The sequence below is a fragment of the Triturus cristatus genome, chromosome 4_2 (genome assembly GCF_964204655.1).
Source record: "Triturus cristatus chromosome 4_2, aTriCri1.1, whole genome shotgun sequence".
Taxonomy (NCBI): Eukaryota; Metazoa; Chordata; class Amphibia; order Caudata; family Salamandridae; genus Triturus; species Triturus cristatus.
Window position 1 is genome coordinate 114,848,191 of NC_140586.1, and position 19,133 is coordinate 114,867,323.

The following is a 19,133-nucleotide window of genomic DNA, read 5'->3' on the forward strand; positions in this document are numbered from 1 at the left end:
TTAAATGTTAAATATTTCGCGGGATCCGCGCACCTACCGCGTTATACACGCAGATGACGCGTCGCGGAAGCGCGTAAACGTCGCGTTACGTACATCGAACGTATCGCGTATCGGCTGGAAGTTGCATACCAGTCGCATTGCGATCGCGCACTAAACACGTACCCAACACGTACCATGCGCGGACGCTATCGCGTAGGGATCGAGAATGGTGCGCTTAGGGTGCGCGGATCCAAAAACATTGAAAAAAATATATAAAATAAAGTTTTGCACATATAGTTAAAAACATATTTTGAAAAAAATAAAAAAATATGTTTGAAAACCCCATTAAGTTCAAATAATATTTTTTAATTTTTAAAAGAATTAATTGAAAAAATAAGTTTAAAAAATGGTAACAAAATAGTATTTAAAAAAAAATGTAATTAATGAAATTGAAACACTGAATTTGAAAAATATAGAAATCCAATCAAAATCATTAAACATGATATCTTCAGAGATAAGTTATAGATAGGAATTAGCATTTAAAAAACCTTTGAAATTCACTGAAAAAACTATAGGTTTCATGCACGTTATAGTTAGGAATTGGTATTTAAAAAACCTTTGAAATTCACTGAAAAAACCAAAGGTTTCAGGGGCGTTATAGTTAGGAATTGGCATTTAAAAAACCTTAGAAATTCACTGAAAAAACCATAGGTTTCAGGGGTGTTATAGTTAGCTGGACATTTCCCTCGTACAAAACCCTAGAAATTCCAATGTTATAGTTAGTTCAGCTAACTATAACTCGCGCCCCCGCAATGCACTGCTGATGACGTCACATATTACATCACTCATGACATGGTCAGTGACATCACTGATGACATCACTGATGACATCTCAAATGACATGTTGCATCTGTCCAACTTTACATTTTCACATTTTTATCTTCACGCAGCCCTTGTGTTATTTACCAACTGGTTTCTGCACCCAGAGACCACCCAGGTGCAAGCTGTAAGTGCAATCTTCTCTTATCTGCTGGTGGGCCATACCTGATAGTTGTAGTTTGGGGGCAAACGTTTTTAGGTCGAGTCTAGCGGCAGCGCACATGCACTGCTCGCTCTGCGAGGCATGCTGTAGTAGAGTATGCTGTGGAAGCCTCGCCCACTCTCCACCCATTCTTTTCATTGGCTGGTTTCATTGTCCTTAGTAAATGCTGTCTTCCGATTCATTAAGAGGCTTGTTAGTCCCTCCTTGTTACCGCCCTGTCTCCATTTGTTAACGCCCATAAGGACTGGACCTTTTACTTCACTTGCTACATGACATAGTCAATAGGTCTCGCCTTTGGGACCTTATAAGTGTTTAGCCATGCAACAGTTGATTTTGTTGCACCAAGGATATTGTGCAGGATAACTAAACACTTATAGGGTCCCAAAGGCGAGACCTATTGGCTATGCCAATGCTTGTTTAAAAATGGGTACAATAACTTTCTACCCAAGATGTAGGCCACCCCCCCCATAGCAGCATTAAAAACATTTAGTAGAATAGGGGTCCAAAAGTCCATATTACATTTAAAAACATCGATGGAATGCAAGTCATGCCTATACAAGTTCAATGAACTGCTTTAAGTGTAGAGCATGCATTGACCTACAGACAGGCAGTGTCTGTAGCACTCAGATGCCACAAGCTCGGCTTTGTGCTGTGGACCAAGCCACATGTTTATCTGTTATATCAGGGATGGGTTTAGGCCTCAAAAAGCAGAGAAATGAACTATACTTCACTCAAATGCACAAAGCACAGTCCAAAGACTGCGGCTATAGACTATGTAAAGCATGAATGGGTTACTCTCACTTCATAACATTTTCTTAAAACACCACGTAAGCACAGAGAGCTGAAAGAGGAATAGTGGGAGGGACGTCAAGGGGCAAAGTGTTGGAAGCTACCCTGCCTGGCCCCTGTTGAATGAATAATCTATTGTTTAACTGTTGGATATTCGAGGAACAGACTTGACCAACTCACTATTGGGATCCTACCTCAGAAGTTGGAAATCCAGACAAGAAATATGGAGCTTTTTGGTAAAAAAAAAAAAAATGTACAAAAAACATATTTTGATAGTACACTTTGGCTTAAAGATGCCATATTTTGCATGTTGTGGCACAGTAAAAATGCCAGCTTAAAAACGACATATTTGGATTTCTATGGCAGGCGATTATATCAGACTATGCCAACTCTATGCTCTACATAGTATTTTATATTTTTGTTTCCATTGGGATTCACAGAATTTATGTGTCAAAGTGGGCACAAGTTTAGGAAATGTGCTCAGGGCCGGCTTTAGCGCTGGTGGCGCCCAGTGCGACAATCATTTCTGGTGCCCCCACACCCCATGACCACCTCCTCCAATTCCCTCACTTTCACCAGGCAAAAGTGCCCCTGATCTCTCCAAGCATATATTATTGCTAAACTTAGCGCCCCCACCAGATGTCAGCGCCCCCTCCACAGGCCAGCACCCAGTGCAGCCGCACCGGTCGCACTGCCCTAAAGCCGGCCCTGAATGTGCTTATGGCTCTTGTGAAACAGATATCCAGTTTGGCAGCTGAATTTGCATCCTACAAAATTGAAAAATATTTACATAAAAACATTGGGGGGGTGCAAGGCCAAGATGGTGGCCCCATCAGATGCTCTTTAAGCGAACTCCGAGCTGGGCCCAAATTGAATCTTGCTACAGCTGCAGCATCTCACCGCCAACATTCCCTTTCGCCTGTGCTGACCAGTTTATGTGCTGATGCAGCAGGGCTGGCGCTAGGTATGGGTAGTGTGGGCAGCTGCCCAGGGCCTCGCACTCAGTCCACCAGCATGGCGGCCACACCAGTGCAACACACCACCGGTCCTTTTGTATCCCTGCTGATCCAACTGAAAGAACGGTGTCTCCTTGCAATTGGGTCCATGGGAGGGGACCCCCTCCCTAGGCGTCTCAGGGATGGTGTGGGGAGGCCTAGGGGAGGGAGGCACTTCCTCCTGTCCCAGTTGAAAGGAGACACATTTTGCAGGTTTGTCCTGCAATTAGGCCTCCTGCCCATTCGAAAACACTGCAGAATGTCCATTGTCCAGCACTTTATCGCCCCACAGTTTTAACTTTCAGCCCACAAGCAATTCTCACACCTTCAGCTCGATAGAATCTGTAAAAGAGGTGCTTGTAGGAGGCTGAGAGGAGGAGCTGCGGCCCAGGAGGAGTCTGCACAACACAATGTGTCACTTATGTAAATTAGAGGGGCCTCGCACATTCCCTTTTTGCCCGGGGCCCCAAAAATCCAAGAAATGGCGATGTGATGCAGTGCAGGGCAACTGGAACTACGGCTTGGGGTCTAACAAGGAATGGCCAGCGGCGACACTGGAGTGTGATTCCTGTGGTGATCCTTGGCTGCGTGAGCGTCGGAGCGGTGATGCGATTGTCTCCGGAGGACAGTGAGCGAATTTCAGCCACAGCGGTGCTGTGCAACACGCCAAGCTGATCTTTTCTTCAGAGGCTCCACCATCTACGGTGAGCCCCACCCTATTGCCTCATGGGGGCATTCACGCGTGTGTGCTGGTCCGGGCCTGGGCTGCGCACGACATGGCTGCGGATCCCTGTGCAGGTGACTAGGGCAGTGTTGGAGTGCAGAGCCTGCAGCGATCCTAGGCCATGTGGACAACAGAGCAGCTTGGTTGGTGTCCCTGGAGGATGGAATACAGAGTGCGGCTAGGCCACACAGCCAGATAGACCCGGACCAGAGACCAGAAGCCCCGCCGTCAGCAGTGAGGCCCCCCCCACATTGCTGCATGCCGCTGCTGGGAGGTCCGGTATTTACCAGGGGAGCCTGGCAATGAGTGCCCCACCCCGTGTGCCAATGATTGATTGTGGCTCCTGGGCACCCAATTGATGAGCGCCCGCCCGGCAGAGGCCTTCCCAGAGAGGTGGGTCCCTTGTTTGCACGGTGGACGCGCTCTGGGAGCGACGATTTTCAGGATCTTGCACATAGGTGAAGTATACTGGTGGTAATCTGCCTGTGTGACTCTGGGGCCCTGCTGCCTTGCAGGGTACTTGCGCATGCCCACATTTGTGCACCAGAGTGCAGATTGATTCAAAGATTTTGATTTGTACTTGCACGACTGTGGGAGTGTCCCCCCCCACACCCTCACAAGAGGCACCTGTAACTCCACATGAAAGGCTTTGTGCACACAACCGAGACTGATCAGGCAGAGGGGGCAGGGTGATACCATGACCTAAACGCAGGAGGCACAAGGCAGCATGAGCGAGGGCTGCCCAGGACCAAGTGGCCACAGAGCAGGCAGTGGAGACAGCCTCCCTGCACAGCACAAACGATTTCACAGTACTGCTCGCCGAGTCAGTCTAGGGATTTGGATCTGACACAGGCACCTCTGAGACTTCCATCACGTGCAGCGCCCCTGATACTAATATTACACCGAGGTCAGCCAATGACCTACTGTGACCATCCTTTCACTACTGGGACCATCAACTCCATAAATAGGAGGTGCACTCTGGCTTCACTGCATTGCAGGGACTCATGTTCGTGTTGGTGGGTTAGATGCTTGGACCTTTGAGAGCTACCCAGGCAGCGGAGACCAATACCAGCTACTGAACCACATCCTGAAAGTCCTCCAATGAGGACTTGTCTGTTTGTTTTTCTTCCTTGTTTTGTTTTTCTTCACAAGTTGGGGAATTCAGGACAGGTCGCACGTGTCTACTATCCTGGGGGGGTGCACCTGTTTAGGCTCCCTGCTATTTAGGTTCTCGTTGTTTTGTTAGTCTTTTCGTGGGTCTACCGATTACACATGTGCTTTCAGATGGCAACCTGCATGGTTGGGGTTGCCCTCCTCTGTACTGGGTCGCTGTTGACACAGGACACAGCAGGACACCATAGCCTTAGACATAAATCTTACTGCTACTTCACATAATGGGGACAATAGTTGATAGTTGCACCCCACAATATCACATCCTTACATGAAATGTGTGCGATATGGCTATGCTAAAAGGTACTGCATGTATGCCTATCTTAAACAGCATCATGCGCTCCAGGAAACTCATCTTGTAGTAGAAGAGCTGCAAAAGGTCTGCACGGAGTGGAGGGGCAGGTGTACGGTAAATCCATGTTGGTCTATGTCCAGGGAGTGCTCATCTGGATCTCTCCAGGGATTCCATTTGTTCTGGATGCTCCTAGGGTGGACACAGAGGGGTGCTTTATATTAGAAGGGCATCTTGATGGAGCTTCCCTCACACTCACAGTTTATGCCCCCAATACTAACCAGTTGTGATTCTTGGATACGCTCACACCACCGTTTTTTCAAAAACCACAGCACTCGGGGCTCTGGGGGGTTGATTTTAACTGTGTGCCAGTTTTTGGTCTTGATTGATCTACCCCTCATTTGCATGCTGTCACGTGTGTTTGCACCACACAACACCTTCACAACTGGATCATGCACTGATGCTTACATGATGTATGGCGACTATTACACCCGCTAGAACGGTAATACTCCTTTAATTCTCCCGAGCATAACGTTCATACTAGGATAGATCTTTTTCTTTGCACCAAACAGCTGGGCACACTGAGCGCCAGAGCACAATACGTAGCACGTACCCTCTCAGACCATTGCCCCCTTTTGGTCACCCTGCAATGGGGTAGATACAGCCTCACCATACCCACCTGGCAGCTGCAAACGAGCCTCTCTCTGATGCCCATTCCGAGAGAATCTAGCGCAATGCCTCACACACTACTTTGAGCTAAACAACCGCTGTGCTTCAACTTGGGCGCTGGAGTGGGACGTGCACAAGGTTGTTGCATGTGGCCACCTTCTTGGCGCCATAACAAAAGGGATACATCAACACTTGGAAGGGGAATTAGTAAGTATTGAGCAAGAACTGCAGCTCTGGAGGTCAGGGTAGCTAATTGTACTGCGACTGCCAGGCAACTCCAGCAGCTGTGTAAGCAATGGACCGAGGCAGAAGCACACCTAGTGAAACATGATTACGAGCGGTGTACAGTTCTTCTGAATTCGGAGGGGGATCACTTGGGATAACTGCTGATGTGGCTAGGAAAGGAGGACCAGCGATGCGCACTAATCAGGGTGCTCCGATTAGATTATAGCATGATAATTACATGACAGACCGCCATCAACGATGCCTTTCAGGAGTATTACCGGGGTTTGTACCCTGCAACAGATTCCCCCACACCGGGTCACACGCAGAGGTTTATCTGAGACCCTCCATTGGTCAAGCTGAATCTCCTACAGCGGGCTGCGCTAGACAAGCCCCTGCAGTTGGACTGTTCCACTTTATGCTACTCCACTCTACACCACTCCACTTTACGCAACTTCATTCTACACCTCTCCACTGTATGCAATTCCACTCTATGCCTCTCCTCTCTACGCAACTCCAGTCAATGCCACTTCACTGTACGCCATTCCACTCTACGCTATTCCACTGTACATAACTCCACTCTACTACATTCCACTCTGTGCTATTCCAGTATATGCAACTCCTCTCTACTCTATTGCACTGTGTGGCACTTCGCTCTATGTCACTCCCCTCTACACTATTCTAGTGTACACCACTCCACTTTACTACACTCAGCCACACCGTATTCGAATCAACAACAGTCTACGTCCCTCCACTCTACCACACTTACTCCTCTCTAGCACTCCAATGTAAAACAATGTACTCCTGTCAATGCACGTCTACAGCACTCTACTTTACTCTATGCCTCTGTACGACACGCTAAGACACTTTACTCCAGTCTACGCCACTATACACAACTCCCTCTATACTGCTCCACCCCACTTTAATATACTCTACTCTGAGACACTACTCCACTCTATTTCACTGTACTCCACTACTACACTATACACCACTCCACTGTACGCTACTCTATTCCACTCATCTCTCCGACAGTCTGTGCCACTCCACTCTACCATACTGTGCCTCACTCAACTCTACTCCATGCAACTCCACTGTAAAACACTGTAATCCACTCTGTTGCACTCCACTCTATGACACTTTCCGACACTCTACAACACGCAGTCCACTCCACAACACACCACTCCACTCTAGAACACTTTACCTCACTCTATGCTACACCACTGCACTATACTCCACTCCATTCCACTCTATTCTGCAACACGCTACTCTGCTTCACCCTGCGCCACTCCTCTGGACTCCACTGCACAAAACTCAAGTGCATGACATGTGGAAATACACGAAGGCCAAAATGTAATCAGTGTATTTGGCCTTCATCGATATATCAAGGGTGTTCGACCTTGTGAACCGCGTTAAGTTGTGGGACCTAATGGAAGGGATGGGCGTGGAACCGGAACTCTAAACTCTCATACATTGGCTCCATCAGGATCTTACAGTAAGGGTGCGCTATGGTGCCTCAGGTGAATGCTCCCCTTGTATTAATTCCACCCGTGGTGTAAGGCAGGGATGGATCTTGGCCCCCTTTCTCTTTTTGCTATACATAAATGGGATCAATTCCTTTTTAATGGAGAATGGGAAGGATATGCCAATCAAACAATCAATCACAAATGCCACAAATGGGGAACAAGACGGTTCCCATTTTGCTATACGTGGATGACGCAGTACTGATAGCCCGCAAAGGAAATGGGCTCCAGACCCTATTAAACCTATTCCTGGTATTCATGTCGGAGTTAGATTTACAAGTTAACTTTTCATAGTCTTTCGTCATGACATGCGACGGCCCGACTGCTAAGTCTAAAACTCTTAGAATAGGTAACCACATTTTAGCAAAAGTAAAAAAAAATAACTATTTGGGAATTCTTTTTAATCAAACACTTATTTGGGTACCCCTTTTAACAGTAGGACTCCTGTCCTTTTATAGGAATTTGGAAGCTATCTTTGTTTGCTTGCAAACTGCAACATAATCCACTAAATGAAATGTTCAGCCTTTACAAGAATAAATGCATCTCGGCTGGAACCTATGGCACTGGACTGTGGGGCTACAACAAAGCTGGGACCCTCCAAAGAACAGAAAATAGTTTTACCCATAGATTTGTGTCAGTCCCGGTTAGAACAACCACTTTAGTGTGCCATGAACAACTGGGGTTGGCTATTTGGAAGGCCTGATCGGCTTGGCCCCACTATTGCTCTGGGTAAAGATATGGGGCACACCTGAGACTGCAGTAACTAGACCCTGTATTGCTGGCTGCTTGTTATTAGACAAGGTAAATCAGGTTCCATGGTTATCCTATTTAAAAAATACCTTTAATGCATTAGGTCTTACGGATCTGTATGAAAACCCCTCCATGATTAGGCAAGGACACAAACTTTGTGTTAAATAGTGCTATTTGGCCTACTGCACAAGCACACGCCTAGAATCTGCCCAGGCCAAAGTTTCCATTGTCAGTTATGCCTTTGTATCTACGACACATAGCATGGACCCATATCTAGGCTGGAAAGAGAATTCAGTCCACCAGTACTGCCTAACTATCCTCAGGCTGGGAACATTGCACTTTAAATCTGCTTTTGCCACAGTAGGTCCTTGGAGTAGGGAATCTCCCACCTTGTGGGTGTGATGGCACTTCAACATGCAGCACTGGTCACATTACCTTATCCTGCACTTTATAGATGGATCCCAGACACTCCTTTTTGGTCCCACTTCTTTGTAAATCAAACTTGAGATCCCCTAAAAAAGTACTAATATATTTGCAATCTCTAGGCTCGCATGAATTGTGCTATTCTGTACTAAATGTGATAAAAACTGCTTTTATATTCGGAATAGATATGAAACCTAATGAGCTCCGAGGTTGAACCATGATTTTTTCATGCTTCTTTCCAATAAGTGTTTGACACTTTTGAGGTTACCTGTTGCTGGATCTTTTAAAAAAAATGGATTGTATGTTTTTTATCTCTTTGTTATGCTTTTATGGCCCCTGGCTGAATAAAGATTTATTTGATTGATTGATTGAAGTGCATGACACTTTACCCCACTTTATGCCACTATAGGACACTCCACTCAACACCACTCACCTCTACCACACTCTACTCAACTCTTTGCATCTCCACTCTAGAAGACTCTACTACACTCTTTGCCACTATACCACACTGTACTTCACTCTATGCCACCACACCACAGTGTACACCCCGCACTCCACTCTATGGCACTTTCCAACACTCTCCGATACACCACTCCACTTTAGTGTACTGAGTTTGATAGACTGTCTATGGAGGTGCGTGAGATATGATAAGTTGAAGGTGTTGCATAAATTATACATTTAAGGTATAAGTAAAACTTTAGAATTTGTAATGTTTGTGTAGTTTAAGTTTTGTTTTTATAGAAAAAATAAGTAAAGTTATAGTAATTTAAAGGTGGTGTGAAAATAATAAATTTAAGGCATAACTATAACTGTAGAATTTCTAATGTTTGTGTAGTTCAAGTTTGGTTTCTATAAAAAGAATAAATACATTTCTCCTAACTATCACTAAGGTTTAACCTTTGTTTTTTGTTTTTTTATTGAACATAGTTTTAATACTTGAATATATTGTTGGTATTCACCGAAGTGCAAGTCCACTAGAATTGTGCGATTCTGCAGCCGCAGAGCTTTCCTCATAAATATAGATTTGCTGGACTTGCCACATAATCCATCATCTGCTGCATAATTTGCAGATGTTTAACAACTCTCCAGTGGCTCAGAAGTTACACAAAATGCTTCTACACGTGTTGATTTGCAGTGGAATGCCCTTTGCCAAGGAAAACTGATAACCAGGGCCGGCTTTAGAGTAGGGCGGTGCGATCGGTGTGACCGCACCGGGCGTTGATTTGAGGTGGGGGCGTCATTTTTGAAAATGTGTATTATCATTTTTAAAGCACCTGCTAGAGGGCGCACTGCGGAATGGCTGCCTTCTGAGACAGCTCCGCCAGTCAGGCCCATAACGAGGGAATAAATGCGTGTAGCGGGCTCGTAACTGTCCGCAGCCGACAAAATCTGCGGTCGGAATGTCCTGGCTCTACGATGCGGGAGAAGAGAGACGGTCAGCGCCCATCTAACGCTGGTAAACTGCACTAGACGGCCGAGAGCGGGTTGCGGTTTGGCGCGAAAAAGATGGCGGTGCCCTGAGGCATTAATCGGCCCGGAGCAAAGAAGACGTGGAGAGTGATGAGGGGTTGCGACGATGCGAGCTGGCGCCCTACTCGATCCATGCCTGAGGGTACTGTGATTGCCCTGCACTGCAGGTGAGGGCTGGTGACCTTTCGTGCGGTGCATATACCTCATGTGGGGTGCCGTCCTATATATCGGCTCAAAATGGCGGACAGCGCTGATGGCGGTGAACTCTGCTGTGAATGGCGCGATCTGGAGATATGACTGGCGAAGTTAAGCTGGACCGCAGTTCAACCCACGTCCTGCTCATTTGTGCTACCGCAACGAGTGATGTCCCCGCTGGTGTGACCCATGCCATAAGCCTCTTGCGGGTGAGGGATGCGCGCTGTGCTCCATGCTGTCTGCTCACACTGGGAAGGACTGTAGTGCTGTGTGCCCCGTGAAGACGCCGGTTCTGAGATGCACATCGTGCATAGCTGGGAGGGTTTGGATCGACCTCCTTTGCCACACATGCTGGAGTGGAGATACTGATGCCTTGCCTGAGTGAAATGCGGAGGTTAGTTTATGGTGGCCATCGTGTATTTACCCTGCTGTTTTCCGGAGCTCTGTGACCCGTACGATGTGGTGGCTTGGGGCACGGCTCATGATTACTCGTGCACAGTGATTGCTGGATAACCGACTCAGCTGTGGGATGACTGCGTGACTGGCCCTCATCTTAACCGCAGTACAGATATAGCGACGTGAACTGGCGTTTGAGGAACACATCGTAACATGTCGCGCGCTGTTTTCCCTGCTGGGTGACGGTTCATTATCGAGTGCTGAGACAGCTATTTGACAGCAGGGGAATTTATGCGCTGAATCAGAGCAGTGAGCTGTAGCTCGTGGAGTCTGCGGCGAGCGGTATAAGTGATCCATTTCCTCTCCACTAAGTGGGGCTCCACGGCGTGACCATGGGGAAGCCGGACAGGCTGCAGTCTGAACTCCCATTCAAAACGAAAAAGCACACCAAGGGAGCGACAGCGCCTTCAGACACTGAGCCTGAACCCGACCCTGAGGCATCTACTGGCATGGAGGGTGTTCTGCAGGCCATACAGCGTAGTTTGCAGGATATCAATGGCAAGCTGGACACTATCACCCTACGGGTGGACAATATGGCGGCAAAGCTAGACAGGCACGGAGAGCGCCTTGTGGAAGCGGAAACCCGTATCACGGCGTTGGAGGATGAATCGCATGTCACGACTCTAAAATGCACAGAAATGGAGAGGCTACTGGAAGTTATTAAAAAAGCGGAGGATTTAGAAGCGAGATCCAGACGCAATAACATCAGAATTCCGGAGTCCACGAACACAGGTCGTATGGAAACTTATATTGAGGAGCTGATTCGTAGCGTGTTTGGAACGGAAAGCCTATCAGCAATTTTTGTGATTGAACGTGCACACAGATCCCTTGCTCCGCGACCAAAACCTGGTGCAACTCCCTGACTTATTATTTCCCGGGTCCTTAATTACAGAGACCTATATACCATTCTGAGGCTGGTCGGTAATTAATTTGCCGCGTTGCGTGTCCATTCTGCCTAACAATGCGGGCATAATTTGGAGTGGATCTTTTCATTTTTGGGCCCCATAAGACTTGTTTTGGTGGCCAGTTGCCGAATTGAATTTAGAGCAACATAGAATCCATTTGATGTATATATTGTTCATTTGGGAAGCTCAGTTAAACTTTATGTCCTGAGGATGACCATGGATTAACGCCAAAGGAGTTTTCTTGTAAAGTGTTGAAACTCTGCCTTTTATGTTTTTTCTCCTTGTCTGCCACTTGTCTGGTTGTGTATATGATTGTAATATGTTATATGTACCAGCTTATTATACTGAGCCCTGGTGATATTCTTCACTGAATAAATTTTGTATTTTCATTAGGGTCTTTTTATTCTAATTTTTATTTTATTCTGTATTTCAATGTGTGCATTGCTATACATGTAAAAAATATTTTGGCTCATTAATTGTCCTTTATTACTGAGAAATTGGATATTCTGAACCTTTGTTTGGAAAAATTATTGTACGCCCCTGGTTCAGGAGGTTTGGGCTGCCCTTGTGGTAGTTAATGATGGCCCGTGAGAAACGGCAGATTAATTACCAGGGAAACGCGCTGGAATTCTACCCAGACTTCACTATGTCAGTTCAACAGGCGCGAAAAGAATTTAACCCAGCAAAAAAGAAATTGCGTGAACTAAACATTGAATACGCTATGCTCTATCCGGCGTGACTGCGGGTGTCATATGAGGGCTGCCATACACTCCTCCAGACACCATAAGCGGCACAAGAATTTCTTAAGAAAATCAGCGCCAAACGCAGGGAGCCGAGGCAATCGGAGCAGCATCAAGAACTGGTCTAAGTGCTGACATGGGGTGCGGCTGTCCTTGAACTTATGGCACTGCGAACTAATAAGATCTGTGCATGTTTTGTTTTAAGGGGTTGGACTGCTGATACCCCAGGCGACCCAGCGGACGCGGTGACACAGTGTGCAGGAGACTGTAGCGAACAGCGGCGAATGGACTTGACTCCTGCCGGGCCTGCACCGCCCTGGACTCCTGAACTGATGCTGTACCATACGCCTTTAGCATGCGGGAGGTGTCCTGAGGGAGGGTGCCTCTGGTGTGGGGTGATCGTCTTTATGTACCAATTGTTGCTCTGGTTGGGACAGTAAGTGATGATGCTGATGGCCTATATGTTTGGATCATCTGGTTGGCTGTCCTGGGCTCTGGGTGGTGGTCAGACTGGCGCCTGTGCCTCCGAGATTGAGGGGGCTATCAGCGAGTTATGGTATTGGGACGGCACAATGTACCTAGGTACTACAACCGAGGCGATTATGGCTGTCTGCCCCTCTAACATGGACACTTCTGCGAATTGACTGAAACATGTGGATACAGGATGGACCTATTGCAATGTTATATTGTGTGAAACGAGTAGAGCCGAATACAGGGTAGGTTAGCAACCTTTAGGCTGCGAGTCAGAGGTAGCTCGCATTATTCACGTATACCTGACCACATCCATTATAATGGATAGAGTTGAGAACTCTCGGTGGGCCCCCCACGTGGGTGCTCCCCAATCTCAGTTAAGTTATGTTTTTGTATTATGGTGGGACATGTATTTGGCATGGTTGGGATGCTGAAGTGGGCGGTGGCTGGGTGGGTTGGTGTTGGGGATTGTTATGCAGGTTAAGGTACTTGAGAGACATGGCTGAACTCCAGAACCACATTTGGAAGCATAATACCGCGGGGCTGTTTTTGTATCTGAGCTGTAGTGCAGACTGTGAACTTTCCAATACTATGGGTATAACTTGCTAGAGATGACTGAAGTGAAGTTACGACCTCAACACTTAAAATTGTTAACCTGGAATATCAGAGGTCTTGATAACCCCCAAAAAATCAGGCAGGTCTTTGCATATCTAGACAGACTTCAAATTGATATTGCCCTCCTGCAGGAAACGCACCTTGCACCTACCTCTAACATTCATATAGGGCACAGATGGGCAGAGTCAACACGTTGCTCTTCATACTCTATGTATTCCAGAGGGGTCATTATCCTGATTAAAAAGGGCTTGCAATTCAGTATAGATGCTACCATCACGGACGAAGCGGGGCGTTCTGTTCTAATAACAGGAACGATACGGGGTCAGAGACTTGCTATACTTAATACATATGGTCCAAATATTGATGACCCTGACTTCTATCACAAGATATGGCGCACACTTAGTGAACTACCAGACATCCCGTTAATTTGGGGGGGTGATTTTAATATTGCGATGCAGGACAAGATTGACAGGTCAGGTTTGTCAGTTGAACCCCATAAAAGGGCCTTGAGTAAACTACAAGATATTATGACCGACAGGCGTCTTACAGATATTTGGAGAACCCGGCACCCTGTGAGTATGGAGGCCCCACACGTATCAGTTGCGCATGGTAGCTGGTAGCAGCATGAGCACTGACAATACCAGAGATGAAAGAAGGCTAGATCTTGGGGAGGAACTTGATTTTTTAGTCGAGGACAGGCGCAATACCCTGAGACCGCGGAGACAAGCACAGCCTCAAAGAAACGTAGAAACGCCAAAAGGAGAGACAGACGCAAAAAGAGGCAATGCAAGGCCAAAAAGAAGGTACTGGCGCAAGTAAAAAGCAACATGAGTGAAAATAAAACTATCATCAACTTATCTACTATAAAACTGACTGAAAAAGAAAAGCAAGTGCTTATGTTGGGTCTCTCCTTCTGTCCCCCCAATGACCTTGACTACCCTCAAGCCAGAATTGATGTTTTCAATTACATCCGGAAACTCAAATTAATGAAATTCCACACCATTAAAAGCGGAACTGCAAATAACTCCGCCCTTCCTTCTAAATCCAGACAACAAGAAGGCAACACCTTACAAGCTCTGGATGTTCCCGTCCTTTTGGCAGCTCAATCTATGTGGCGTGAATCAATTGATGGCAACGACAGCAACTCCCAAGAAACTACATCCACGCAAGAGTTGCTAGTACAAGCTGACATCTGCCAAAGAGGGGCAGGCAGTAGCCCCTACAAACAGAAATCCACATTCATTCCTCAAATGCCAAAAGACGCAATTGATATATTTCACGAAAGAGTGACGGAAGACATCAAGCAGTTACACTACCGGGTCAAACACCAACGACGTAAAAAACACAACAAGGAAGTGGAATACAATGCACTCATCAACAAATTGAGAAGAAACAACGAAGTTATAATTAAACAATCTGACAAGGGTGGTAACATCGTACTCTGGCCCCAAAATGAGTATATTAAGGAGGCGCAACGTCAACTATCCGATTTATCATGCTATCAACAAACCAGTATCAATGACTACAACAAAGCTAAAGAGTCACTGACCAAATTGCTTCATCAACTTAAACGCGACGGTATGATTTCGGCTGATGAATTTAAATTTCTATGGATTGAACATCCAGTTACTCCATCGATTTATTTCATACCGAAAACGCATAAAAACACGAGCCCAATTCCAGGACGACCGATTATCTCCGCCATCAATAGCATGAGCGAACACATTTCACAGTATGTGGATTACTTTCTGAAGGATTTAGTCAAAACTTTACCAACATATGTGAAAGACACTGGTGATTTCCTCAACAAAATCAAAGACATACAATGGGAAACTAATATGCGATTTATCACCTTGGACATTGAGTCCCTTTATACTTGCATCCAACATGACATAGGGCTAGCGGCAACCAAACATTTTTTGGACACAAGGGAAGCAGAATATTATGAACATAACAAAATCATAATCAAATGTATCTTGTGGTGTCTCAACAATAATTACTTCATGTTTGGTTCTCAAATGTACAAACAAACAAGAGGCGTAGCTATGGGATCTTGCTTCTCCCCCAGCTATGCCTGTTTAATGGTTGGTTGGTGGGAGGAGCAGATCCTCAAGAAAATGTGGGCTCAACAATATACAGGTCATGTTAAACATTGGCTGAGATACATTGACGATGTTTTTGTCGTGTGGCAAGGCAATGAGGAGGAGGCCACTTCTTTTATTGAAAATATCAACAATAATGAAGTAAACCTTAAATTTACTTCTCATGTAAATGAAAGAGAAATTGATTTCCTTGATGTCAAATTGTTTATTCATGAGGGCACAATTCACACTACCCTACACAGAAAGGAGACGGCAGGGAACTCGACGCTACATGCGTCAAGCGCCCACCCACAACACCTTATACAAAGTATCCCATATGGGGAACTGCTTAGGTTAAAAAGAATTTGCAGCACCAAGGAACAACAAGAGAAATGTACCAATGAGGCACTCATAAGATTCAAACAAAGAGGGTATGACACACACACTCTCAAACAAGCAGTCAGTAAGGTCGCCCAGAGATCTAGGGAATCATTGTTGGAAATTAACAATCTTGAAGCTGAGCAAGCATTAGAAACCAACACCCCTAGATTGATCCTTACCTATAACCAGCAGGAACGACAAATTAGGTCCATTATTAAACGCAACTGGCCCATTGTTTTAACTGATGCTGTCATAGCCCCTGACCTCCCCAATAACCCTACCATCACTTATAGGAGAGGGATGTCCATGAGATGCCAGTTGGTCAGAAAAAGTCCGGAATACATAGCCAAAAAATCCACCTGGCTACAACCAAGACAAGGGTTTTACAAATGCTCTTCATGCCGAGCATGCAGATTTGGAGAGACAACCACTAAATACATGACTCCTTTCAGTCCCATTGAGTACAAGATCAAAGGCAATCACAACTGCAAAACCGAATACGCTGTGTATGTCCTGACATGCACCTGTGGCCTCAAATATGTAGGCAGCACGAAATTGCAGGTGCATGTCAGGATTTTACAACACCTACGAGCTATCGTCAACAATGATCCAGCGTACCCGGTTGCCCGACATTTTAAAATAGTCCACGGCAATGACCTTAAATGTCTGAAATACTTTGTGATTGCCGCCGTCCCAAACCTCCCAAGAGGAGGCAATCGAGAAAAACTACTCCGTCAACTTGAATCTAGAATGATAGTTGAACTCGATACCAAACATCCCAATGGGCTCAACAACACTGAAGATCTCCACAATTTTCTATAGTACTGTTCAACATTATGTTTTTATATGAAGACTTATTGTGAGAATGTTTTATAATAATTCTTCACTTCTTTTTAGGAGTCTGTATAGAGAGTTTTTATAGAAGGTTTTTACAGTGGGTTTTTATATTGTATTTTCTCAGGTCATTTTATATTTTAACATGATGTCATTTCCTTAGCTGCTAATATATGTAATCTCCCCCCCTCCCCGGTTTTTTCCTCCCCTTTTTCCCTTTTTTTGCACTATAAACTCTGTGTAACCCACAAAGTATTTGCACTATTTGCACATATTCTCCAGCACCTTACTATTTTAGCGCATCGCACTTTAAAACATCTAATCCAGATGTTATGATAGCCCTCAATGGGTTACATAAATATGCATTTTTGCACAATTTCGGCAGATTGTCAAATGGGTGTTTATTGCATCAACTTTCCAGTATGCATAACTTGTTTTTATGGTCTGTTTTGAGATACAACATTTATGTTGTCAAACCATTTTAGTCAATTTCAAAATGGAATTTTGGGCTTTTATATATATATATATTTTTTTATATGGCAGAGGATTTATCCCAACGCAGCCACTTTTACTCAAACATTCCATACATTACTGGATCCAACATATACACAAAATTCAAGTTTATGTATGTTGTTTTATATTTTAGGCATTTACGCATCCATTTTTGACAACATTTGCAATGTATGTATATATGTGAACAACTTAATCTGTCGATTGGGACTCCAACTGCATTTATGTCTATGATTGTGAACTTGCCAATCGTTTGGCAAGTAACCAGCGCTAAATGAAGGTGTTGTCTATGTCTATTATCACGTGACAGAATAGTAAAAAAATGCACTCACACAAAAAAAGCCATTTGGGTATAAAAACTGTTGGCGGACTGCACTTCCGCATGTGAACAAGGATACTCTGTTATCCGAAACGCGTCGTAAGCTGTAACTGAATAAAGACCTGATTTTGCCACAAAGAAAACGGGTGTCCGTGACTCTCTCTTCGCTGTCTTGCCGGATGGGAAGCGGGAAGAGCTGGGAAAAGTGTTTTGCATGGTAGCTGGTCTCGTATAGATTATTGGTTGGGCTCTGACGAGATATTACTGTGGACGAAATCTATAAACCACCTCCCCAGAACACTGTCAGATCACAACCCAGTTTTACTATCCTTGAATCTGCCACACTATACACCGCCTCCTTATAGCTGGAGGTTTAATGCCAAAGCTTTGCTGGATACTGTGTATACAGACACTATAAACCAAGTCATCAAGGAGTATTTTGACCTTAATGCACCCTCTGTGGGCGATCCTGGCCTATTATGGGAAGCTTTTAAGGCCACGATTCGGGGTATCTGCCTAAGTACTAATGCTGGCATCCTCAAAGCTATAAGACAGCAAATTACTATGCGAGAGGACAAGCTACGTGCCCTGGAAGGTGACTATGAGGGTACACATAATACAAAACTACTGGGTGGCATTAGAACTGTACTGCCAGAATATCAAACCTATGCAGAGGATGAACTTAAATACGTAGCCAAGCGCCAGGCAGCGAGAGCTTATGGTGAGGGTGGTAGATCCGGTAGAAGTTTGGCAGCTAAAATATGTTCCGGCCATGCGCCGCAGACAGTCCAGGCGGTCAGGGATGCCACAGGAGAGCTGAAATATGATACGCAGGGTATACTAAGGGAATTCATGTGCACATATGAAGCGTTATACGCTTCGCGACCTACAGCATCACCTGAGGCAATAATGTATTATCTAGCAGATGTCTCAATAGCGTGGTTGTCGGATGCGCAGAGAGACTACTTGTCCATGCCTATTACAGTGGAGGAGGTAACGGAAGTTGTTAAATCCCAGCCAAACGGGAAAGCACCAGGCCCAGATGGGTTCACGTGCTAATTTTACAAGGCGTTTTTTGATCAGTTGGCACCTCACCTGGTTGAGATGTATGGGGACGCCCATGAAAAGAAAAGACTGCCGCCAACACTAAGAGAGGCCATGCTGATTGCTCTTTTAAAACCAAACAAGGACCCTGAATACTGTGATTCGTACCGGCCGCTGTCCCTAATTAATGTAGATACCAAGATATTGGCCACGCTCCTTGCCACTCGGTTGCAACCTCTAATGACCAATTTGATATTGCCGGACCAATCAGGGTTTATCCCTTCCAGGTCAACAGCCCATAACACTAGGACACTTTTTGCATTGTCGCATTATTTACTTCCCACTACTAAAGCAGCTGCAGTACTTTTAGATGCTGCCAAAGCATTTGATTCTATTGAATGGCCATATCTGCACACGATTCTACAGCGAATGGGCTTCCCTCCTATTTTTCTCCAAGGGGTGCAGCTGCTATACACGGTGCCAACGGCACGTATACGGGTTAAAAATTACATATCCGAGCCTATCAGTATCGCGAGAG

The 19,133-nt window shown here is 45.5% G+C and overlaps 2 protein-coding genes across 16 annotated transcripts in view; one reads left to right on the top strand and one right to left on the bottom strand.

Moving 5' to 3' along the window:
- The window catches only part of LOC146833112 (complement C3-like), a 1,368,049-nt gene that overhangs the window by 1,097,475 nt on the left and 251,441 nt on the right, over window positions 1-19,133 (top strand). The window lies entirely within an intron of this gene.
- LOC146833113 (uncharacterized) overlaps window positions 1-19,133 on the bottom strand; it is a 787,180-nt gene that overhangs the window by 397,903 nt on the left and 370,144 nt on the right. The window lies entirely within an intron of this gene.